This window comes from Elephas maximus, chromosome 19, assembly GCF_024166365.1.
Source record: "Elephas maximus indicus isolate mEleMax1 chromosome 19, mEleMax1 primary haplotype, whole genome shotgun sequence".
Taxonomy (NCBI): domain Eukaryota; kingdom Metazoa; phylum Chordata; class Mammalia; order Proboscidea; family Elephantidae; genus Elephas; species Elephas maximus.
Window position 1 is genome coordinate 49,293,097 of NC_064837.1, and position 25,268 is coordinate 49,318,364.

Consider the following 25,268-nt stretch of genomic DNA (forward strand, 5'->3'; position numbering starts at 1 on the left):
AAAGACATAGAACTGGGATCCTAACACAAATAGTCTAGTTTCAGAGCTCTGCTCGAAACCACTATTTTTTTGTTTTTGGAGAAAAAATTTTTATTTAGCTGGGTAATAACATAACACATCTTAATCTAGGATCATAGAAAGATGAGGGTTTTGTAACCAGATAGACTTGGATTTTAAATATTGGATAAATTGATTCACTTTTCACAGCCTTAATCTCCTATTGTAAAATGAGAGTAATACCTGCTTTTAAGTGTTGTTTTGAGATGTAAATTAAATAATGGACATTAAACCCCTAGGACAGTACATGGCATATAATAATTGTTTAACAAATGTTAGTTCCTTTGTTTTTCTTAGAATAAACTAATATAATAATCCATGCTACTTGGTGTGTTTAGTGTGTATTTTGTTTCATTTTCTAGTGACCAGATTAAGTCAAACAACCTAAATATAGAACATGGGGACTGTGTCTCTCATCAGAGCAAAAACCCCAATTTTTATGATGCTTTAAGTGAAAGTTTACAAATCAAGTCAGTCTCTCACACAAAAACCTATATACACCTTGCTTCACACTCCCAACTACTCTCCCCCTAATGAGACAGCCCGCTCCCTCCCTCCACTCTCTCTTTTCATGTCCATTTCATCAGCTTCTAACCCCCTCCATCCTCTCATCTCCCCTCCAGGCAGGAGATGGCAACATAGTCTCAAGTGTCCACCTGATCCAAGAAGCTCACTCCTCACCAGCATCCCTCTCCAACCCATTGTCCAGTCCAATCCATGTCTGAAGAGTTGGCTTTGGGAATGGTTCTTGTCCTGGGTCAACAGGAGGTCTGGGGGCCATGATCACCGGGGTCCTTCTAGTCTCAGTCAGACCATTAAATCTGGTCTTGTGAGAATTTGGGGTCTGCATTCCACTGCTCTCCTGCTCCCTCAGCGGTTCTCTGTTGTGTTCCCTGTCAGGGCAGTCATCGGTTGTAGCCGGACGCCATCTAGTTCTTCTGGTCTCAGGATGATGTAGTCTCTGGTTCATGTGGCCCTTTCTGTCTCTTGGGCTCGTAATCGCCTTGTGTCCTTGGTGTTCTTCATTCTCCTTTGATCCAGGTGGTTAACCGCTATTCTGTAGTTAGAGTTTTAGTTGATTTTTAAGTCACCCATGAGTAAACCATGAATTCAAGAAAATGTGATCTCATGGTATTTTAATAGACATATATAGTGTTTAGATTAAAGGATATGTTAGCCCTGGTGTAACTGGCCCACATCGACAGTGCTATTCTAATTCTGTGTATCACAATTTAAACGGCGCACTAAAATACAAATATATTCAGGGAAGGGCAATCAAGGCGTGAAGAGTCCAAGAACTTGAACACTTTGCCCAGCAACTTGAACGTTTGGGGAGAACAAAGGGGGGCAAGGAGAGAAAAAGATAAATTACAGAAGAATGGCTCTTCAAATACTTGAAGATTTATATATGAAAGGGTAATACACTCCAGAATGGCAATCCGTTTTCCCCACAACATCTCCTCCCAAAGTCTGCTCTCTGGAGTAATTCCCTCTGTACGCAGAGGTTCCCCACCCTGGCTGCAAGATTAGAATTACGAAGGTAGATCTCCGCAGTCCCTGCGTTACAAACGTCTGATTTATGGACAACTCGTATTTAGGAAGAGACTGTCACAAAGCCTATTACAATAAAAATTTGAGTTAAATACAATGGTTCGTAACGACGAACGTATGCACTACTTTGTGATACTCATAAAAACACTGTATGGTTGGGAAAAGTGTTTTATATGCATAGAAAGGCAAAATATATACTAAGACAAACATCTGACTGACACTAAATAAGAACCATATGTACCTGTTCCAACATACCTACAAATTCGACTTAAAGATGGACTTAGCAACAGATAGCGTTTGTAACTCAGGGATTGCCTATATGAAAAAACAGCATGCCTGGGACCCAAACCAGATGCCAAATTGAACTCTCTGAGGACAGGAACCAGGCTTCGATATGACACAGTTCCTCAGGAGATTCTAATGTGCAGCTAGGCTGAGAACCTCAAAGCTAGAGCAGAGGTCAGGGCTCAACTCTGAACGCACTTCAGAATCACCTGAGGACCTCTGGAAAGCCTCCCCCCAGATCTCCTGATAAATAACCTCCAGGATGGGGTCCAAACCCAGTGCTGTCGAGTCAATTCCGACTCATAGCGACCCTATAGGACAGAGTAGAACTGCACCATAGAGTTTCCAAGGAGCACCTGGCGGATTCAAACTGCCGACCCTTTGGTTAGCAGCCATAGCACTTAACCATTATGCCACCAGGATGGGGTCCAGGCAGTGATAATGAACCAGAACATCATAGAGAACTACAGAACACTATAAGGAGACTATGGCATGGGAAGAAGTTGAAGTGGCAAGTAGTAGTCAAACTCATGAAGGCTCTCTCGTAAGCCATACTAAGAAATCTGAACTTTCTTCCAAGGGCAATGGGGAGGTCTTTGAAAAGTTTTAAGCAGACAAATGGAAATTTGATTTAGTCTGAGGTAAGATCTCTCAGGCTGCAATAATCAAGGTGAGAGATGGTAGTGGTCCTTGGGTAGTGGCATCAGGAATGTTTTGAAGAGGACATTTTCTAAAGATATTAAAAAGGCAGATGCGACGGAGGTTGGTGACTGGTTGAAGGACAAACATGACTCAGAAGAGAAGTAAGGAACAATCTCTCAGGTTCACTGATGCATTTCATGTTTAAATGAGGTTAAGTGGTCACCCTGAGAAACGCCGCAGCATTAATTCTGACACTGGGAGAAGAACAACTGGGCGAGATGGCCTCTAAAGACTATTCAGTCTGTAAATTACCATCCAGCTAAATTCCCTCAGGACATTCAGTTTAGTGCAACCCAAGAATAAATGCTGTAGTAAAGAAAGTAAGTTGATATTTAACCAAAAAGGGTCCAGGGTTTGTACTCCAGCTGCTTTATAAAATTCCACTCATGCTTCCAGGAAAGGAGTCAAAGGTGAAACCAAATCAGTTAGAAACCCCAAAGCTAAAATACACCTGGGCCACATCTACTTGCTTCCCTTTACAGTATTTTCCATACTGTGGCCGGAGAGACCTTCTCAGGACATAAATTTGATCTTGCTACTCCCCTGCTTAAAACAGATGACTTTGCATTATTCTTAGGCTAAAAAACAAAATATCCAATACTGAGGCAGAAGGATATGCTTGCAGCATGGATTCTGGAGCCAAACTACCTGGATTTGAATTCTAGCTTCGCTGCTCAGATACATGTGAAATGGAAACCCTGGTGGCATAGTGGTTAAGTGTTAACCAAAGGGTCAGCAGTTCAAATCTGCCAGGCGCTCCCTGGAAACTCTATGGGGCAGTTCTCTGTCCTATAGGGTCGCTATGAGTCAGAATTGACTCGATGGCACTGGGTTTGGTTTTTTGGTTTAGTGCCAGTCATTTGGCCTCTTGCCTCAGTTTCTTCATCTGTAAAAAGGAGAGAAAATAGTACTTGCCTCACAGGGTTATTGTAAGAATTGAATGAGTTAATGTATACAAAGCGCTTAAAACACGGCCTGCACACAGCAAGCATACTGTTAGCATTATTAACGTGACCCATAGCCTGACTAGCCCTGCCTCTCTCGCCTCACCTGGCATCAGCTTGCTTGCTGAGCACTAGACACTCACTCTGCTCTTCTTTCAGTTCCTCAAAACCACCAAGCTCCACCCTACCAAAGGCCCTCACACATGCCTTCCTTCCATCACCATCATTTGAACCCATGCACCATGACTCCATGACTTGCACTCACGACCACCATGCTGGACTACAAGCTCCTCGAGGAAAGGCTTTTGCTCATTAGTTTGCCCACACACACCCCCGCATCTCACATAGTGCCTGGCACATAACAGGTGCTCAAAAAATATGTACTGAATGAATAAACCACTGGTATGAATTACAACTAAACTGAGTAAGCCAGATTCTCCCAGAGGAGGACACTGCTCCCAAGAGACACATATGCAGACCAACTCTAAGTTTTGCTATTCGAAAAATTCAAGAATGACCCTTCAGAGACTTTTCAATATGAATAAAATCATATGGGGAGGGGAAATCACTAACGAGATAATAATCATTGCTCTCAAGTCGATTCCGACTCATAGCAACCCTATAGGACAGAGTAGAACTGCCCCGTAGGGTTTCCAAGAAGTAAGTGGCTGGTGGATTCGAACTGCCTGGTGGATTCGAACTGCTGATCTTTTGGTTAGCAGCTGTAGCGCTGAACCACTGTGCCTCCAGGGCTCCAACTAGGTAACAGACAAGGGTTAACTGTGGTGAAAAGAAAGACAACACACAATACAGGGGAAGTCAGCACAACTTGATCAAGGCAAAGACACAGGAGCTTCCCAGACACATTCGAACACCTTGAGAGACCAAGTTACTGGGGCTGAGGGCTGGGGAACATGATCTCGGGGGACATATAGGTCAACTGGCATAACATAGTTCATAAGAAAATGTTCTACATCCTACTTTGTTGAGCAGCGTCCGGGCTCTTAAAAGCTTGCAAGTGGCCATCTGAAATACATCTATTGGTCTCATCACATTTGGAGCAAAGGAGAATGAAGAAAACCAAAGACAGAAGGAAAGTATGAGTCCAAAGGACTAATGGGCCACATGAACCACAGTCTCCACCAGCCCAAGCCCAGAAGAATTAGACAGTGCCCAGCTACCACCACCAACTGCTTTGGTAGAGATCAAAATTGAGGGTTCCAGACAGAGAAGAAAAATATAGAACAAAATTCAAATAAAAAGACTAGACTTATTGGTCTGAAAGAGACTGGAGGAACCCCTGAGACTTTCATATAAATGTTCCGTTTTCTTTCAAGTCAACTTATTCTCCCCTGAATCTTATTTGTTCCTTTCTCACAGATGTTCTTGCCTAAAATGCTTTTTCTGCTTGGTGGCATTAATTGTCCTTTTCCTTTCTCCATCAAAGAGGCTTCTCTAACCTCACCTCTAGCCCAATCACTGCTTTAATTCTAAACGCCCACAGTACTTACATAAGCATCTGAGGCTCCCTCATCTGAGGAAAAGCTCTCTGTTGGCGACCTTCATGTATCATTTCAACAGCATATTCAATTTAAGATGCCAACACTTCCTTTGTATTTTCCTTTACTCACACTTCTACGCACACATAAACGCCAACTCCCTATTGCACAAGTTTCTACTAAACAGATAGCCACGATATTGAAAAACATGGCACCAATATGGCAGCCACACCTAGAAAAACAAGATCAGTTCTACCCTGTATGGTTGCTTATCTAGAATTTGGCGATTTTTTCTGGAGAAAAAAATGAAGCATGCTTCCAATAAACTGTGAATGCTAAGGAACCCACCTTCATAGGAGTCAAAGGCAGGCTGCCAGCTTTTTAAAAACAGAAGGAATATAACCTTTGAGAAATAATTGTAGGTTGGGCAAGCAAATCATCACGTCAAAATTCCCAGGCTTGTGGGCACTTGAAGGGAGGAGAAGAGCAAGTTGCTGGAAAAAGTCTGTAAGTAGCAACTAATGATCTAGAACACTATGTAACCTACTAATAGTCTTCTAAAATAGGTAATTCAAACACATAACGTAGCTCTATGCCTAGTGGAGAAAATGAAGAATGAGTCTCAATTTATTCCGGTCACTTTCACTATAAGAGATATTAAGGAAGTCCTGGTCACTTCACATGCAGCAATGTGTAACTGAGGCTCAGTCCATATCCATGGGTCCTGTATTAGAACACCTTCCTTCACAGTAACTATGAGTTTTTGGAAGACCGTCGGATTCAAAGGACATCGGTGGTGTTTATAAAACTTGGCCCCATATTCTTTGATATTCCTCCCATTGAGAGGAGTCTTTATCCCCTCCCCAATGCTTTCGGCTAAGACCATGACTGCTCCAACCAATACAGTATGGCAGAAGTGTCCATATGCAACTTCCAAGGCTATGATGCTTTTGCCCGATTCTCTCAGAAGGCTCATTCTCCAGAACCCAACCACCATTCTGTGAAAAGCCCAAGTCAAAAAAGCCCAGGTCAAAAGGAGAGGCCACGTGTAGGCTCTTGGTCTATAGTCCCAGCTGAGATCAGCCTTTGAATCATCCCAGCCTAGGCATGAGATATGCGCGTGAAGAAGCCTCCAGATGATTTGATTGTTGCTGCTAGATGTTCAATCTTCCCATCTGTCATGGACTGAATTAGGTCCTCCCAAAAATCTGCGTATTAACTTGGTTAGGCCATGATTCCCAGTATTCTGTGGTTGTCCTCCATTTTGTGATTATAATTTTATATTAAAGAGGATTAGGCTGGGATTGTAACATCCTTACCAGGTCATATCCCTGATCTGATATAAAGGGAGTTTCCCTGGAGTATGCCTGCACCACCTTTTGTCTCTCAAGACATAAAAGGAAAGGGAAGCAAGCAGAGAGTTGGGTCCCTCATACTACCAAGAAAGCAGTGCCCGGAGCAGAGTTCATCCTTCCGACCTGAGGTTCCTGCACTGAGATGCTCCCAAGGGAAGGCTGACGAGGAGGACCTTCCTCCGGAGCCAACTGAGAGGCAAAGCTTCCCCTGGAGCTGGTGCCCTGAATTCAGACTTGCAACCTACTGGATTGTCAGAGAATAAACTTGTTTGTTAAAGCCATCCGCTTGTGGCATTGCTGTTACAGCAGCACTAGATGACTAAGACGCCATCCTCTCCCATGAACTCCAGACTCCTATATCCGACGCCCACTCAGTGTCTCCATTTACACGTCTGACAGAGATCTCAAACTTAACGCGTCTAAAACCAGCTACCAGCTGCCACGGAGTCAACTCTGACTCAAGGTGACCCTGTGTGTCAGAGCAGAATGGTGCTCTCTAGGGGTGTCCGTGGCTGATATTTTCAGAAGTAGACGTAGCCCACCAGGACTTCCTTCTGAGGGACTTCTGGAAGGACTTGAATCTCCAGCCTTTCAATTAGCAACTGAGTGCTTTAGCCATTTGCACCACCTGGGGACTCCACCTAAAACCAACCCCTTTCGCTGAAAACCTCTCCCAGCCCGCTTCTCCTCTAATCTTCCCCATCTCAACAAACGACAACTTCCTTCTTGATTATGCTAAGACTAAAAAAAAAATAACCTTGAAATAAGCTTTGATTCCTCTCTTCTTCTCCTTCCCTGCCTCTTGCCACATCCAATCCATTAGCAAATCCCGTGGGCTATACCTACAAAATATATCTACAATCCAAGCACTTCTTACCATCTCCGCTGCGACCACCTTCATCCATCCAAGCTACCACCATCTCTCACCTGAATTACCGATGCTTTTGCCCTTGCCCCCCTACAGTCTATTCTCCGCATAACAGATCCCTTCAAAATATAAGTCAGATCATTTCATTCCTCCGCTCAAAACCCACTCAGAAAAAAACTCAGACTCTTACCATGCCCCACCAGCTCTCCATTTTGTCTCTGGATATTTCTCTATGTCCTCTCCTGCTGCTCTCCCCTTTGCTTACACTTGTCTCCTTTCTGTTCCTGGAACATTCCATGCCCATTCCTGCCCCAGGCCTTTTGTACATACCTTTCCTTTGGCCTTGAAAAGCTCATCCCCTAGACATCTACATGGCTCACTCCCTCACTTCGTTCAGGTCTCCACACAAATGTCCCTTCACACCAGTCTATTTAAACCAGCACATCTCTCCCTGCTGAATTCTTCTTTACAGCACTCATCACCCTTGGACATATCATATATTTCTTTGTTTCTCTGCCCTGTGGTATCAAACCAGTCCAAGGAAGTCTCAGCTTCCCTTCTTTAGTCCGTTCAGACCCCAGCTGTTCTATGCAGCCCCCAGCAGGTACAGGTCCCTTCTCTATTTCATAGGTCCCATAATCTCATGGAACAACTCACAAACTTCAAGAAAAGGGTCATCTCTAACCTAGAAGGAAAAACGATACAAACACAAAGAGGGAGGCTTCGGAGGGGTCCTGGGACAGAGCTTCCCACTCTCTCCGACCTGAGAAGCTCCCATAAGCCTCTGTCTTCCAAGGCCTTTAATGGCTTTACCACATGGCCTCCCGAGGCTTAGTAAACATTGGCTCCCAGGTGATCCCATTAGTTGGGTGGGCCCCCATACACTGGCCTCAGATGTGGTCCTGCTCTCTGGAATCAGAACCAAAAGACCAATTGTTTACTGCAAAAGGGGTTCCGCACCTCACATCCCCTTCCACTACCATCCTGCTAGGGATGTAAGTAAGCTCTTACTGCTGTTCCCTGCTACTTCCCCAGTACCTAGGATGCGCAAGTATTTGTTGAATAAATGAATGAAAATTAAACATGTTTTTAAAAAATCTGCAACATACTTTTAGCATACAGAAGACTGGATTATCTTTGGAGGCTAACTAACTTCATAGCATGGCATAAACTGACCTTCCTAGAGCATGAGCTAATAGGTTTAATAATTCACACAAATTTACCCTAAGTAGCAAAGCAAGAATTGAAGCTTTTGCATTATGGTGTTGGCAAAGGATAGTGAATATACCATGGACTGCCAGAAGAATGAACAAACCTGTCTTGGAAGAAGTACAGCTAGAATGCTCCTTAAAAGCAAGGATGGCAAGACTTCATCTTACGTACTTTGGACATGTTATCAGGAGGGACCAGTGCCCGGAGAAGGACATCATGCTTGGTAAGGCACAGGGTCAATGAAAGAGAGGAAGACCCTCCATAAGATGGATTAACATAGTGGCTGCAACAATGTCCCACAAGGACAAAGAACGGGAAATGAGATGACAATGGACAAAAATGTAAACAAAATTCTGGAATCCAGAAAGTGAAAGAATGGTAACTGACTTAGCACAGCTGAAAAAAACTGATCGGCAGAGCTGCTTGCAGAAGGGATTTCCAATGACAAGTATGCTGATTCTTGCTGCGTAACCCTAAAAAGCTCAAACGTGAAGGTGCCAGGTATGGCTGAAGGCAGGGACAAAGAATTTGGCTGAAAATAGGACAGCTGATTGAAAGATCATGTATAAAGAGCATTTAGACTCCCTAGATCTTGTCCTCCATCCTGCAGCACCAGGTAACTACCTCCCTCCAACTTCAGCAGGAGACAGCATGCTTATTCTCTGGAGAAATTTAGCCAGAGTCTGGACTTGGGAACCGGACACAACTGAGGGCAAAAGAGTCACCGAACTGAAACATGGAGATCAGTTGAGAGTGTACACAGTAAACAGTTCTCTTTCCCCATTCAGCTCCCAGAACCCTGGCAGCCAGAATCTCCCCTGATCACCCCACAGTGAAGCCCAACATACAGCAAACCCAACAAGCACACAGGACTTCCGCTCAACTTTTTAGTGAACAGAACTAAGAACTACCACATTTTTGATGAAAACCTCCAACACAAAAGATAGAAGTGAACTCAAGAAAAGAGGAACTCAGGAACCAGAGAGTACAAAGAACAAACGAAAACTTCACAAAACTATAAATAATATCAGAGAGATAAACTATACTCATTAAACAGGCATAGAATAAAAATTTTAAAAAGATGATGATGAAATGGCAACCAGAAAAAAGAACTCTTGAAATTGAAAATTAAATATGAGTTGAAAGAGCCAAGGAAACCTCTAGAATGCAATCCTAAATAAAAAAAGATGGAAAATAGGAGGGAGAAGGAGGAAACAAAGAAACAAACTTAGATGTGTCCAGGAAATCCAACATGTGGCTAAGTGACCAAAAAAAAAAAAAAAGCAGATACCCAAAAAAAGGGAGTGGAGAAAATGGTAAAAAGGGAATTATCAAAGAAATAATGTGAATTTTCCTTTCCAGATTGAAAGGGATCCACCTAATGCAGGTCCAATGAAAGAAAATAGACCCCTACTAAGGCACCAAGCCAAACCAAACCAGTTGCCATCATGCCAATTCTGACTCATGGCGACTCCATGTGTGTCGGAGTAGAAATGTGCCTCATAGGGTTTTCAGTGGCAGATTTTTTGGAAATAGATCACCAGGCCTTTCTTCCAAGGCGCCACTGGGTAACCTCAAACAGCCAACCTTCTGGTTAGCAACCAACACTTAACCATTTGAGCCACCCAGGGACTCTCACTAAGGCAGATCCCTGTGAAATTTCAGAGCGGTAGGAATCAAGAAGTTATGGAAATTTCCAAAGAAAAGAAACAGGCAGAAATCATAACAGCATCAGGTTTCCAACATAAACACCAAAGGGCAATAAGTCAATTAAGCCAACAATGCCAATGTGAATAGTGCTGCAACCAACACTGGTGTACAAGTATCTGTTTGAGGTCCTGCTTTCCAGTCTGTTAGGGATAACCTAGGAGTGGAATTGCTGAGTCACACAATAATTGTTTAACTTGCTGAGTTAAACTGCCAGAAACTAAAAAATAAAGAGTCCCTTCTCATTTTTGATCCTTAATCTGACAGAAAAGTGAGTAAAAAGGGACCAAGAAGAATGACCTCTAGAAAGTGATTCTCGTCTCTCAAAAGATTTTGAAATCTTCAGTATTTCTCCACTATTCCAATCCACCTAGACTTAGAAATGAGCAGATGTTAAGGACAAACCAACATTCCAGTTCAGCATATTATATATAAGGGTAGAGAGATTAAACATAAAGATTAGATTACTCTCAACATTAAAATCAGTATCTAACTAAGTTTGGACTCTGGACTGTGGCTCTCTGGCTGGTCTTATCTAAAGACAGGGGAGTTAAAAAAATTAAATTTGGGAGAGGGGGCAGGGAGCAAGCTCTTCATTTCCTTGTCCACAGAGCACTAACCACAAACATCTCGACATTTGTTTCTGCATGACCTTGAGTACTAGGAGGAAATTTCATACCAGTTAAAAAAATGTGAAGAGGGGAAAAGAATATTAAAGATGACCCTGAACCATAAAGTTTAAATTATACTCAAGATGGACGATGAGCTGTCTCCTCAATTAGACAAGCTTAGAAATCCTAACAATATTCTTAGAAATGAATAATATACTTAGAAAAATAGATGACTTCATTGTACATCACGGCTTTATGTGTTAGCACTCTCCAGAGAACAGCTGAGCTTCTCCCCCCTTAGCTCTCACACGAGAGGAGCTTAAGAAAAGTTTCAATTACTCATGAAATTAGAGTTTGACAGTCTAAGTGAGCTTAGAAAGAAAACAGTGAATGATTAGAAAGAAATGTCATTCCAATTTGTGTTGAGGATGGCTTAAATTCTAAAAGTGACTTCCATACAGTATGTGGCCTAAAGCACGAATTCACATTGGATTTGTCAGTCAAAGAGAACCCATAGATGGCCAGACAATGTAAGTAGGCATTAGCCCCATTTTACAGATAAGGACAGAAATGTTAAGTGACCAAGGTCACACAGATAATGGCCAAGCCCAAACACAAGCTTGGAGTCTTCAAACCTCCAGGCTAAAAGAGTCAAATTATCTCTTTTTGAGTCTTATCTCTGACCTCTCTGAATTTGCAAAAAAAAACAATTATGAGAAGAGAGGAAAATGTTACATGTAAAAAAGTCGAAGTTAACTTTATTATTAAGACATATCCGAAACAGAATGCCTCTTATAAAACTGAAAGACAATTCTTTACCAGACTCGTCTTTAGAAATTAATCCAAGCAGTCCGAAACTATCTTAAAATGTTCATGGATATTCAATCAATAAAACCAGAATGAACATTAATCCAGTTAAGTCATAATTCTTTAGACAGTCATAATCATCCTTGATTAAATATCCAGGTGCATGAACACCGAGAAAAATAAACAGAATAATGAAAAATCTCAAAAGTGTTTTCCCTTATTATGTAAGGTATATTTGACCACTTACCTGAAGGAAGGCTTTATCCAAAACAATGACTTCTAAAGCCTGTAGATGTGACTTCACTAAGCTGAAGAAGCCTATGGTCCTTCTAGAATGGTATTTCTCAACCTAAGGACCAAGGACCACCTGCATCAGATTACCTGGGGTGCCTGTTAAAATGACCCAAAACAAAACAAAGCAGACCCGCTGCTTGGAGTCGACTCCCAGATCTACTAAACTCAGGCTCTCTGGGGTGAATCCACAGAATCTTTTTGTCTTTAAAACAAACACTCCAGAGATTCTTATGCTAAAATCTTTAGACCAGCAGTTTTCAAACTTTTTGATCTCAAAACCAAAACCCACTGCCATTGAGTCCGACTCATAGTGACCCCATAGGACAGAGTAGAACTGCCCCATCGAGTTTCCAAGGAGCGCCTGGTGGATTCGAACTGCCAACCTCTTGGTTAGCTGCTGTAGCGCTTAACCACTACGCCACCAGGGTTTCCTCTTGATCTCAGGTCCCCTTTATATTCTTAAAAAAATGGTGGATCCCAAAAAGCTTATAGAGTTATACCAAAAAAAAAAAAAACCAAACCCAGTGCCATTGAGTCGATTCCGACTCATAGCGACCCTATAGGACAGAGTAGAACTGCCCCATAGAGTTTCCAAGGAGCGCCTGGCAGATTCGACCTGTGGACCCTTTGGTTAGCAGCTGTAGCACTTAACCACTACGCCACCAGGGTTTCCATATAGTTATAAGGAGGTTATAACTATTGATATTTAGTGCATTAGAATTAAAACTGAGAAATGTTTTAAATATTTATTTAAAAATAATAAACTTATGTGTTAACATAAATAACATTTTTATGAAAGATAACTATATTATATATATATTATATCCCTGATATCTGGCTTAATAAAAGACAGCTGGGTTTTCATGTCTGTTTCTGCATTCAGTTTGTTGCAGTATGTTGCTTTGGTTGAAGTATATGAAGAAAATTCGGCCTCACACAGACATGTAGCTGGAAAAGGAAGAAGTGTCTTAATAGCCAGTTCAGGTAATTCTGGATATTCTTCTTTAATAATATGTCAAAACTCAACAAATGTTAATTTCTTAAAGGTTAGCTACAACATGGAATATAAAACCATTTCAATGAACTTTTTATACTTAGTTAAAATCATTTAGTCTATCTTGCATTTTGAATATTTTTCCAGGCATGATTTTGTAATATCATCCATTAGTCATTTGGAAAACACTAATTCAGGGTATACAGACCTTCCAAATGTTGGCACATTTCATTATAAAAAAAAAAAATCACATCTGTTAAATCGGAAAAATCCCATTCATTAGAATTGAGAAACTCTCAAGTTTTCTCAAATTCATATTTCCACCTGAAAGTGTCAATGTTATCGTTGGCCACAAATATTGCCACTTGTTTTCCTTGAATAGACAGTTTCCTTTCTTCCATATTTGAGAAAATGTTTGCCAATACCCCAGTTGGTCTGTCAGTCATTTTTTCAAGTAAAAATGGTGTTTCATGGAAAAAACAGCAAGCAGTTTGAGATGGCAACTCAAACAATTCCATGAGTGCTTTCCCTTGAGTGCCTCCCATTTCATCACACAGAATATTAAAAAGACACATACTCAAGGGTCGAGATAAATTTAGTGAAATGAATATGGTTTACTGTTTCATCGAGGACGTCCTTAAATTAAACCAGTTTTTTTCCCCCTGTGAGTGCGTAGCTGTGAAGAATTCAATGGCTACAAGCACAAGTACAAATGCCAACGAAGTAAAAAACACAAATAACAACATTATGAAAACAGTTTTCATCTTGAAGGCCCCTGAAAGGATCTCAGGGATTCCCAGGGGTCTGTGGACCACACTCTGAAATGGCTGCTCCAGACAACCCACTTGTGGGAACAATACAAAAACAAAATAAACAAAAAAATCTCTCCTCCCACTTGTCAAAGGAACAATAGAGCTTACATAAAACTGTTCCTTGTGTTTTGGGGCAGAGTGGTTGATATAGAAAAAATAGGTAACTTGCTGTCCTTAGAAAAGAGAGTTCAGAAGATGAGGTGGAGAGAAGACTGAATTTCCACTTCTGCCCACCCTTTTATACCAATTAATTTTCCTTTTTTTCCTAAAATATTGCTTTTACAATAAAGAAACCTAAAATCTGGAACTGAAGGACTAATCTTTGATATATTCTTTCTGCAAATCTGTGGTTAGACTAGCATTGATCTCTTCTAGAGAAAGGAAAGCAGTTTTTAATATTGAGACTACAGGTCCTCCACTTCCAGCCACATTCTCCATTACTCAGAAAATATTTTCACTGAGTAAAAAGGAATGGTACTCTCATGATGGAGCTTAGGGTAAACTAACGGTAGAAGTACACGGAATCAGACAGCAGTTATATGGGGCACTTCTAACCCAGGATACCTCCATGAACCTAGGACTTTTCAACATACCAGTTAGGACCCTAAAGTGTCTCACGTGCTTTTACGCATTTAGCCTCCATTCTTATTTATTCACTCTAATGGCAAGGGACGATAACACATGGAATTCAGAGTAAGTACTGCTATATGGCTTCCGAATGCATCAATTATTCAGCCTGCTGCCCCTGTGCCTAAGAGTCACCATCCTAATTACATTTTATTTAGGTTAGTGTTCCAATAAATGTGCTTTCCCTAAACATATGGATAAAAGCCCAAATACAAAACTGATTTGTCAGGGAAAGTCAGTCTGAGATTAAATATTTATTGTGTCTAAACCACAAGTAGAAAAAAATTCCAAGACCAACCATTTTAATGCTAACTCAATGCAATATTGCACTGTTTGGTTTATAGGAGAGGTAATTACACAGCTAACATCTGGGTTTTGAGGTTTTGAGGATACATTTGGGTGGATTCAGGGGAGGGAGAAAAGAAGAAAGGAAATGTCTAATGTTTTTAGGCTCCATCAGAACAACAGGGTTTGCTAAAAACAAAACAAAATTAACATTATCAAAGATGCAAAAACATACGCATTTTAGGAAGCTTTCCTCTAAGTAGATGCCCAAGTTCAGGCTCAAATCTTCCAAATCTCATAACAAGAATGAGAGGTCAGGACACCACAAACTAATAAAATCAATCAACAAAGCGGGAAAACAGGTGGTTAACACCAGACAGGGCAGGGCTTTCCTACGCTAGGCTCACCTTCGCTAATCCAAGTCAGTTTTCAGAAACGGCCTCTACAAAAACTACCCAAAGATCCCCCTAATAGTTTGCACTCCTCATCCACAACAGGGAAGCCATTTATTTACCAGAAGGTTTACTTTCTCTTTCAAGCTCCGCTGGCTTCCTCCTGCCTCACATACAAGCCAAGAAACTAGTGACTGGGAGGGCTTTTCTCTCGTGCTTTCTCCCAACACAAAACTCAAGAGTTGGGGTGAGAGAACCTGCTTCATGGAGAAGCTGAGTGGTACACAAGGTTATTTTGCAAAGGAAAGCTACACGACAGAAAAAGAAAGCTGTACTTCAATTAAACACACAAGTACACTTGTACACATAGATGTGAAGAGACTTCTAATTCAGCAGAGCAGGGCACACCAGTTTCACACAGATCACTTACTCCACTTGGAAAGTCTTCTCACCCCCAAACTGTATGTTGTCTCACCTTCCTTACCTGACACAAAACAAGGTTCCTCCTGCTGGCCTCTTTCTGAGACACATTCAACTCTAGCCACCCCTCCACCCCTCAAACCTTCAATACTACCTGTACTTTTTGTGTCATCAGGAACTCCAACAGACTGTTCCAATTCCTGAGTGGTAATAAATTTTTAGTGTGTTGATTACTTAGAACAAATGGGCCATAGTCTTAGATTTTGGAATACGTAAAGACTTGTCACAAGAGCATCTGTGTAAATAGGAGCTTACAAGTTGCTTTAGCTGTTCCTTTTGTGACCAGCCTCCATCCCCTCTTTTCCATCCCCTCCACCGCAATGTAAGTCCCCCTGGTCCCCAATCTTTAGTTTTTTCCTATTAGGCTGGACTCTCCCAATTACTCCTTTCCTTTGGGTCATTAATGGCCACTGTGGATAATAACTTGCCCAATTTAGAAGTTAGATACGTAGTACAGTGTTTAATAATAGTAATTATTAGTACTCCAGTGTTGGCTTTCTGCCAGACAGTGTGCAAAGTACTTTACACGCATTATTTTGTTTAATCCTCACAACGAACCTACAAGGTAGACCTGGTATTTGCATTTTACAAATAAAGAAACTAAGACTCAGAGAAGTTAAAAAAAAGTTGCCCAAGGTCTAAGAGGTGGTGGATCTGCGATTTAAGCCCAAGGAATCTGACCTTATAGCCCAGTCTTTTACCTCCTATAGCAATCATGCTCAGCAATAACAGTTGCCTCAGGAAAGCTCGGACAGATGCAACTAAAAAGTCAAAGGTCAGGCAAAGGTTAGTGATTAGTAATTTATTCTTATGAGTCGGGTGGGAGAAAGCAAAAACAGACAATCCGAATGTTATTTCCATTTGCCTTCCTACTGCTTTTATTAGGCTATCAAAAAGGAATTTGCAATAAATCTACCCAAGATAAATTGTTAAGCAAAAAAAGCTCCAAAAAAATCTAGAAAAAAATATATATACATGAAACTATTAACTTGATGTGTACATGAAATATAAGGTGCCCTGGTGGTACAACAGAACCCTGGTGGCTCAGGGGTTAAGAGCTCTGCTGCTAACCAAAAAGGTCAGCAGTTCAAATCCACTAGCTGCTCCTTGGAAACCCTATGGGTAGGTCTACTCTGTCACATGCGGTCACTGTAAGTCCAAAATTGCATCGACACCTCCTAACAACACGTATAAAATGTAAATACTTTATATTTTTACAAACATATAACCATGTATTACTTTTGTAAACAGAACAAAACAACTTATCTTAATACCATCTGAATCCAAATATCAACAAACAAGAAGGAAGGACTGGCTCAGCAGCCTCCTCTCCCTTCCTGTTTCCCTCTCCTGAAGTAAAAACTTCCACTTATAACTCTCTAATCACTCTACGCTGTTTTAAGCCTCTGAACACTCATGTTCCCTCGGCCTTGAGTACAACTGTTTACTACTCAACTCTGTTGGATGAACTCCTCTTCATCCTACAAAACCCTGTTCAGATGTTCCCACCTCTGACAAAGCCTTTTCTCTCGCTGCTGAAGAGAATCTCTTTTCTTGAACATTCAATAAAAAAATAAAACCTCAGATTTACAGAGCTCTTACTATGTGTCAAACCCTGATGGAGTAGTAGTTAAGAACTACAGCTGCTAACCAAAAGGTAGGCAGTCAGAATTCACCAGGTGCTCCTTGGAAACTCTATGGGGCAGTTCTATCTTGTCCTACAGAGTCGCTATGAGTCAGAATCAACTCGATAGCAGCAGGTTAGGTTTGTTTTAGTTTTTTTGCTTTTACTATATGTCAGGTACTATATGCTAAGCATTTCACTAACATTCATCTCATTTCGTTGTCAACCAGTCCTGTTATCCTCATTTTACAGACAAGAAAATTGAGGTTCAGATTCTCACTAAGAAGTGGCAGATCCAGGATTCAATCCTAGATCTGTTTAACTCCAGAGCCTAAGCACCGAACCACTCACTATCCTGCCAAACCCCTGCCCCAGGTCCATATTGAGGCAATACACACCCTGGTCCTCCCAACTACACCTCCAGTCTGGTGAAAAGAGGCCATATTTCATATGTCCTCAGGTCCTACCTAGCACAGTAACTGGTTCTCAATATATGCTTGTTAATTTGAATTAAAAAATTGTGATCCTACCATGACAAATGATAATGACCATAAGAAAAATTCATTCTCCTATATGCTATTCCTTCTAAAGATTAGAGACATTTCAAACAATTTATCACCAAGATACCATCCTGATTCTTTTGTTTTTTGAATTCAAAAGCCTTTGTTGAATTCAAATAACAAAACAGAGTTCTTTAAACAAATGCTTACCGAGCAGCTAAACTGCTAGCAGAGAGCCTTTGGCCTAAATTTGGCGCAAAGCTCTCCCTTTGAAAAGGGAGAAGATGTGTTATAGGCAGTGAATGACAAAGAAATTTTAAGTGATTGGTTAAGTAAAGAAAGGATTAAGTAATTGGTTTAGTGAGAAGTCCATAATTTGGGGGGAGGGATTATAAAACCGAGGAGAGGTAACCCACTAGGTATTTTGAGGAATTATTTTCTCTGGTTGCAGTTTTGACTTTGATTAGCTGAGCCAGTTGTTGTGTGCGGTCGAGTCGATTCCAACTTATAGCAACTCCATGTGACAGAGTGGAACTGCCCCACAGGGTTTTCTTGATTGCAATTTTTATGGAAGCAGATTGCCAGGTCTTTCTCCCGCCAAACCACTGAGTGGATTCAAACCAACAACATTGAGGTTAGCAGCCAAGTGTATAACTGCTGCATTTAACTGAGGGCCCCAATTGATAAGCTGATACAAACTGGGCCCCTTGAGTTTCAACTAGTGCCTTTAAAGTTTGAGTATTTTATTTATGATGGTGCTCCTTGGAAACTCTATGGGGCAGTTCTAGTCTGTCCCATAGGGTCGCTATGAGTTAGAATCGACTATGAGTTGGAATCGACTCGACGGCACTGGGGGTTGGGTCTTATTTTATCCAAGACACTTAGCATAAACTTGGTATTGCTTGGAAAAACAGTCCTGGGGAGTGACCAAGGTCATTTCAAAGTCAAACTGGTAGCTAGATTTTTAACATTTAATACTTTTAAAGGCTCCCTGTACAAAAAGATAGAACTGAAATTCCTTGGCCTTCCATTCAAAGCCTTTTATAAATAGGGCCTTTTTCTTCCCTACTTACCTTCCTAAATCTATCAGGATTTTGTTCGTACTATATCCCCCATATCTCCTCACCCCAAATTCTTTACACTTACCCAAATTCCACCCATTATTTGAGACCCAGTTCAAATCGCTCCTTTGCCAAGAAGACTTCCTAGGCAATTTCAGCCCCTATAACCTCTCCTTCCTCTGAAGACTGTAGTGCTTGGTGCAGCGCTGTCCAATACAACTTCCTATAATAACAGAAATGTTCTGTATCTGTACTATATGCTTTTTTTTATATACAATAGCCACCTTTTTGGAAAGCACAGGCTCAATGCTCTTACCACCTCTTTGACGACAACATGTCTCACTGGATGGTTGAAGTACTGATCAAGTCACCCCAGTAGATTACAAATTCTGGGAATAAGACACATTTTATTCTTCCCAGCAACTTTCACAAAGTAATGTTTGTTGACGGATTGGTATGCCACCTCTCTGAAAACCATAAGCTAAAAGGGAGCTGGATTCAAGCTTCTGCAATGATGGTCTCCATCTGCCCCATCTCATACCTGAATGTCAAGACACTTAGACGCAGGGAGGAGAAAGCATCTTTCTGGAGACGCAAACTACCAGTGTAAGCCACAAAGCACTCTGGTTTAAATGACATCTAAGTCACAACTGCCCTTCCCTTAACAAATTTTCCCTAAGAAAACATCTCTTTCCCTTAGCCAAATACCTGTGTTCTGATGGTGCATTTTCCCTACTAAAAACAGTTACTTTCCAAGTTAGACATAGCAGTTAGAAAAGTAACCTAAGCAAGCCCTATCTGTACTTCTTTTTCACCTGTTTATTGAATCTTTGTGTTCCTTGGAGTCTTACAGCCTGCTGGAGGTATTTCACCATCCAGATATATGTTAGAATTGCACTGACACTTTTCCCAGCAGGGCTTACCAAAAACCAAACCAAACCCAGTGCCGTCGAGTCGATTCCAACTCATAGCGACTCTACAGGACAGAGTAGAACTGCCCCACAGAGTTTCCAAGGAGCGCCTGGTGGATTCGAACTGCTGACCCTTTGGTTAGCAGCCGTGGCACTTTACCACTATGTCAGCAGGGCTTACATTCACTCTAAATCAACACCTAATACTTAACCATTGATAGTCAAAAAGAACACAACATATACAGAAAGTATGAGTTCTGCCACTATAGCACTCTGCTGACTTGGACAAGCGTCTTGTTCATTTGCCCCCAATTTCCTTATTTACGAAATAGGTTAATGTTATATGAATGACCTATTATCACAAGCCCTTTGTGGGTCTAGTCATAACTGTGGGTATTTCTAAATGGCTATCCTTCCCAAAAGATACACATACACATATTTTCATGAATTTGCTAATGGTTCTTTGTGGTGGGTGTGCTAACAGATATAGAGACTAAGATCAGCCCCCCAAGATCTACGGAGGTTTTTTTTTTTTTATTCCAGACTTCTCTCTCCCATCCTACTGTGCAAACATCTGAACAAAACTTCTACTAGTACTCCAGTCTGACATATGTAATGAAGAAATCAATGTGTTGACTCAGGGAACACAGACATATTTAATATAAAGAAAAATAGAAAATTGGCTGAATCAAATCACAATACGGTCTAAGTTCACACATAAAAATGGAGATGATTTACCATTTTGACTTATTCAAACCAACGTTTATTAGCACAGCCAGCCAAAAAGTTACAATCCATGTACAGAATAAGTACACCCTTTACATACACATGCAATAAAAACCAGAAGGTACAAACTATATTTTTTAATAAAAAAAAGTGACTAACCACTGATTATGTCAACACACATACACCCACTTGATATAACAGAGTGATGTGTGCTAAACATGGAAAAGGCAACTTGGGCGAGGGTTTGAATTTTGCTAATTTAAGGGCAACCACACCCCCAAACACAGGTAAAGTTTGCGCACATAGCTTCGCCAAGGCCAGCCTGTCTTTGCTTTCCTCTCCTCTGCATTTACCCAAGATCTTGGCTGGGAGACAGAAACCACTGTCGATTGGTTCATTCTGTCCTATGCAATTAAGCAACACCACAATCCAGTAAATGCAATGGCTCAATTATTTATCTTCTGGCCGTGTTTACCAGGTGTTTATAAAAGAATAATGCCAAGGGGGAAAGAGGTTTACTTCTCTCTAGGGCTGGCCTGATTGGGGTTTTATCTTGTTTCGTTTTGTTTTAAAAAGGGGGGGAAAGCACGGCTTAAGCTAGAATAAGATGGAAAGGAATTTAGAAAGAGTACAAGTCTTGTCAATTTCCCTACAGGAAACTAGATTCTTATGCAATAATCCTACCCACAACCAACCAGCCGGTCAGGCTCTCGGGGAAGACACCTATTCCTACCTCCGGAGGATTACAGCTGGCACCTAAAGGAGCGGGAACCGGGCAAGGAGGAAGTGGCTCAGCCAGGAGCCGCCGGACCCTGCCAGCGGGGCGGGGACGAGGCTCTTTCCACACCCCCGCCCCCAGTGATCTCCGCCGGTGTGACAGTCTCTCCTGTGGCCGGAACGTCCCCAGAGTCCCAGGGAGCAGGAAGTAGGGGGGCTGTCCCTCACCGCTGCCACTCCATCCCACAGTCCTCCCTCTCGAGCTCAGTCTCACTCTTCCTCCGCTTCTCCCCTTTTCTCCGAGGAATGAAACTTCCTTTCAGCGCCCCCTCTCCTTTCAGAGGCCCGCTCCTGTCATCCCAGGGAGTCGTCCCTTCAGAGCGACGCTAGGTGTCCCCTCATTTCCCCCCGCCCCACTGAAGTTTCCAGTTTTTCCCCAAACATGCCAAAAAGGTCGCACCCGCTCCCGCGTCCCCGGGGTCCCCAGGCCTGGGGGCGTCTGGGGAGACGGCCCCACCCTTCACCCCCTTCACCTGTTTCTCCGGCTGAGGCCCGACAGGCCGGGGCTGCGCTTGGGCAGGGGTGCGGGCCGCGGGGTTCCCTCAGGCCGCGGGGCCTCTCCCAGCAGACGGGGAGAAAGAACACCAAGTTGGGGTGCTAGTCAAGGATCCGGTTAGGGCTCGCTCCCTCCGTGGCGACGTCGGAACCCCAGGCTCCTCCTCCGGGCCTACGCCGCCACAGCTCCGGAAACGGCTGAATTACAGCCCCTCCAGCCAATCCCCGCCCAGCGCCTGCCGGGCTTAGACACGCTGTTATGCATAATTCATGAGATAGCCAGCTGTCTCCGCCATCCAGAGGCTCCGCTGCGCGCACTGTACCTACGAAGCCCTACCCACCGACCAATCAAAAGAGTCACTGGGGGAAGGGGCGGAGCCAAGTAAAGGCTGGGGACGCCCCTGTGCTGGCTGCTCCGGAGGGCGTAGTGCTCCTCCCTCCACAACAGCCGGGGAAGAGCAGAGGCCAGCGGCACAGAGGCCCGGGGGGAGGGAGGAAAGATGACTGGAATGTCCTGCTGAAAACTCAGCTGAGTTCCTGGCAGTGTGTGACGTCAAGACACTTTAAATGCCCCTGATGCGGCTCCCGCCTGCCCGCTCTCCCTGTTCCCGGCCTTTGGCACCACGTGGAGGCGAGGTTGGGAGCCTCTTACCACGTGCGATTCAGCCAGTTAGACAGTCCCCAGGTATCGCCAGGTCCTCAGGGGGCCCAGCTCCTGAGTCGGGTTTCTGGCGGATAACAAAAAGAACATGGGTGACTCCTGCCTGCTTTGAACTTAATTTCTGCTTGAGTCGGGACATACACACCCGGAAACATGACGTGGAAATAGAGTAATTACTAGAGTGCGTGGGGAGAGGGTAGTGGATTTAACCCTGTCTTCCTTTCCATTCCTTGAAGCTTCATACGCCAATATATATGAAGGTTGACACGTATACTCAGTATTTGACATTTTTATGCCTGAGTTGAAATACCTGAATTTGCCTGTTTTTTGTTTTTTTTTTTTTCACCCGTCTACTTCTTACGCAGGTTTTACTGAATTGAAGCCAGTAGTTTATAGGAAGTGTAGGTTTCGCATAATGGAGTCATAATAGAGGATAAACTTTGCATAATGGAGTGATTTTTGCATTTGTTTTGCTGATACTAACAGGGTTTTAAAATAACAAAAAACCCGTTGCCGTCGATTCGATTCTGACTCATAACGATCCTATAGGACAGAGTAAAACTGCCCCAGACTGTTTCCAAGGAGCGCCTGGTGGATTTGAACTGCCGACTCTGATTAGCAGCTATAGTTCTTACCACTACACCACCAGGGTTTCCTTTAAAATAGCAACTATTAGTATTTATGTTTGTAAACACAAATCTAAAAAGAGCCCATTTTCTCATCATCCAGATAACCCCTACCCCTAGTGGCAGTTTTTTTAAATGAAACTAATACACATTTTTTTAAGTTTTTTAATACATACTCATGGTTAGAAAGTTCAAACCGTTCAGAAAGTGGAAAATGAAAATCTCCTCCTTCCCCTTTTCACCAGCCCCTCTCTCCGAGGGTAACTATTCTTATTAATTTCTGGTGAGAAAATCAATGACTCTTGACTTTAGGAGGGGGTCACAAACCCTCTGAGAGTCTAATGGAGACTATGGTTTCCAGCCCCAGAAAAACACACCACGTAGCATTTACTTGTCAGACTTAACATCGTTCCTCAGCTACCCGAAATCCGTTCAAAGACACTAGATTTGGACCTCTTGGACCTCAGTACATCCAAGTGAGAGATGAGAGCAGCTGTGGGGCACCTGATAGGGTCACTAGGTATGGGATTGAGAGTCTCCCATGTCCCTCCTGTAGACCCAGCCCAGTGTGGAAATCACTGTGCTTGTGTGTAGCATGTGTTGAGCACCCTGTTTGTTTTCTCTCCACCCCAGGACAGATAACCGTCCACCTTCCACCTCACCTAAACTGTCTCTCAGCTGTGCTATACCATGCAGTTGAGTGCCTCCCTAATAACCAAAACTAAAACCCACTGCCGTCCAGTGGATTCTGACTCATAGCAACTCTATAGGACAGGGTAGAACTGCCCCATATGATTTCCAAGGAGCGCCTGGTGGATTCAAACTGCTGACCTTTTGGTTAGCAGCTGTAGCTCTTAACCACTGCGTCACCAGGGCTTCCTCCCTAATAACGGTGGGTCTAATATTTATTTAGTGATTTACTGCTTACAAAGCACTTTTACACTTGTTACCCCTTTTTTTTCTCACAACAATCGGCATGTGATAGATAGGAGAAGCCATATTATTAGCACCTGTTTCACTGATAAGAAACTAAGGTCAAGATAGGGTAAAGTTCTCCAGACTACAAAGGTACTCACAGCTAATCCAGGTGGGTTCAGAGTCTGGTTTTTGGACTCCAGATCTCATAGCTTTGCTCCATTCACTCAAACCCTATTCTCCTCCCCTGACCCCTCACCAACTGGTTTTCATTTCCTCACTGCCTCTCTACCTCATTTACACATAAAATCTATCCCTGAGCCTATACATTTGACCCTGGAACCTCTCCACAGCCTAGCCGCTGGCCTTCTCCACACCTCTGCCGAATCCCTCCTGGTTAAAGATGGCAGTTTCGCTTGGGCCAACCCTGTGGCTTCCTGACTATTCTCTCCTCACTCCAGCCTGTCCTTCCCCTGGCTGCCAGGGACATTGTCCTAAAAATTAAATAAATAAATAAGCAGTCATGTCACAGCCTACTTAAAAATCTCTACTGTTCTCTATTACCTACAGGATAAAACGCAAATTAGATTAAAAAAAAAAAGGTATGTATATATAGAGAGAGAACATCTAAGTCAGTGTTGGGCATCTGGTAGGAACTCAGTGTTCTTTCCGCCCTCTTGTTTTGGCTTACAAAGTCCTACAAAACCTGGCCTAAACCCCCTTTTCCCATCTCATCCCCTCTGTCCCACACACCCTAAGCTCCCACACTGAACTTATCTTCCTTCAAACATGCCAGCACCTTCTGCAATGCCATGCCTTTATGGATATTCTTTCCTCCACATGGAACACCTTCCCTCCCCTCATTCCTTACCTGAAAAACTTTTATTTATCCTTCAAAGCCCCATTCCAACACCACCTTGTCTAGGCTTTCCTAGATTCTTCCTGGCAAAGTGAATCACTTCTGTTGGACTTGCTCAGCAGGTTGCTTCCACATCAAGTATAGCATTCACCACCTTGGATGACAGTGTCTTCATTTATGAGTCTACTTCCTGATAAATAAAATTAATAATTAGCATTTATTAACTATTTACTATGTTCCAGGAAATGTGCTAAGCATTTTACATAGATTATCTCATTTGATCCTTTCAAGAACCTAGCAAGGTGGGTGCTATTATAATTCTCATTGACAACTGAGGAAACTAAGGCTTAGAAAGTTAAAGATTGATCGAAGGCCACACAGCTGGAAACTAGGGACAAACTCAGAATGAGAATCAGGCCTGGTTGACTCCAAAGTCTGCACTCTCTACCCACATGGTAGATAACATTTCCCCCTAATTTAGGTTCCTGGAAGCTTGATGGAATTACTGCTCCTTTTCTTAACCCCAGCATGTGGTATCTAACATAGAATTCATGCAAGACTGAGTTAATTATATGTTAATAAATACGAGTTGAATAATGGTATCAGCAATAGCTAATATTTATGGAGTGTA

General features: G+C 42.5%; 1 protein-coding gene across 6 annotated transcripts in view; it reads right to left on the bottom strand.

Annotated features, from left to right (window-relative positions):
• Nucleotides 1–21,784, bottom strand: part of STAT3 (signal transducer and activator of transcription 3) — a 64,376-nt gene extending 42,592 nt beyond the window's left edge. For all 6 annotated transcript variants that reach the window (XM_049858893.1, XM_049858892.1, XM_049858896.1 and 3 more), the window contains exon 1: nt 21,555–21,784. The gene's annotated coding sequence lies outside the window, so the exon portion shown is untranslated. The remainder of the gene's footprint in view (nt 1–21,554) is intronic.
• Nucleotides 21,785–25,268: the final 3,484 nt, after the last annotated feature.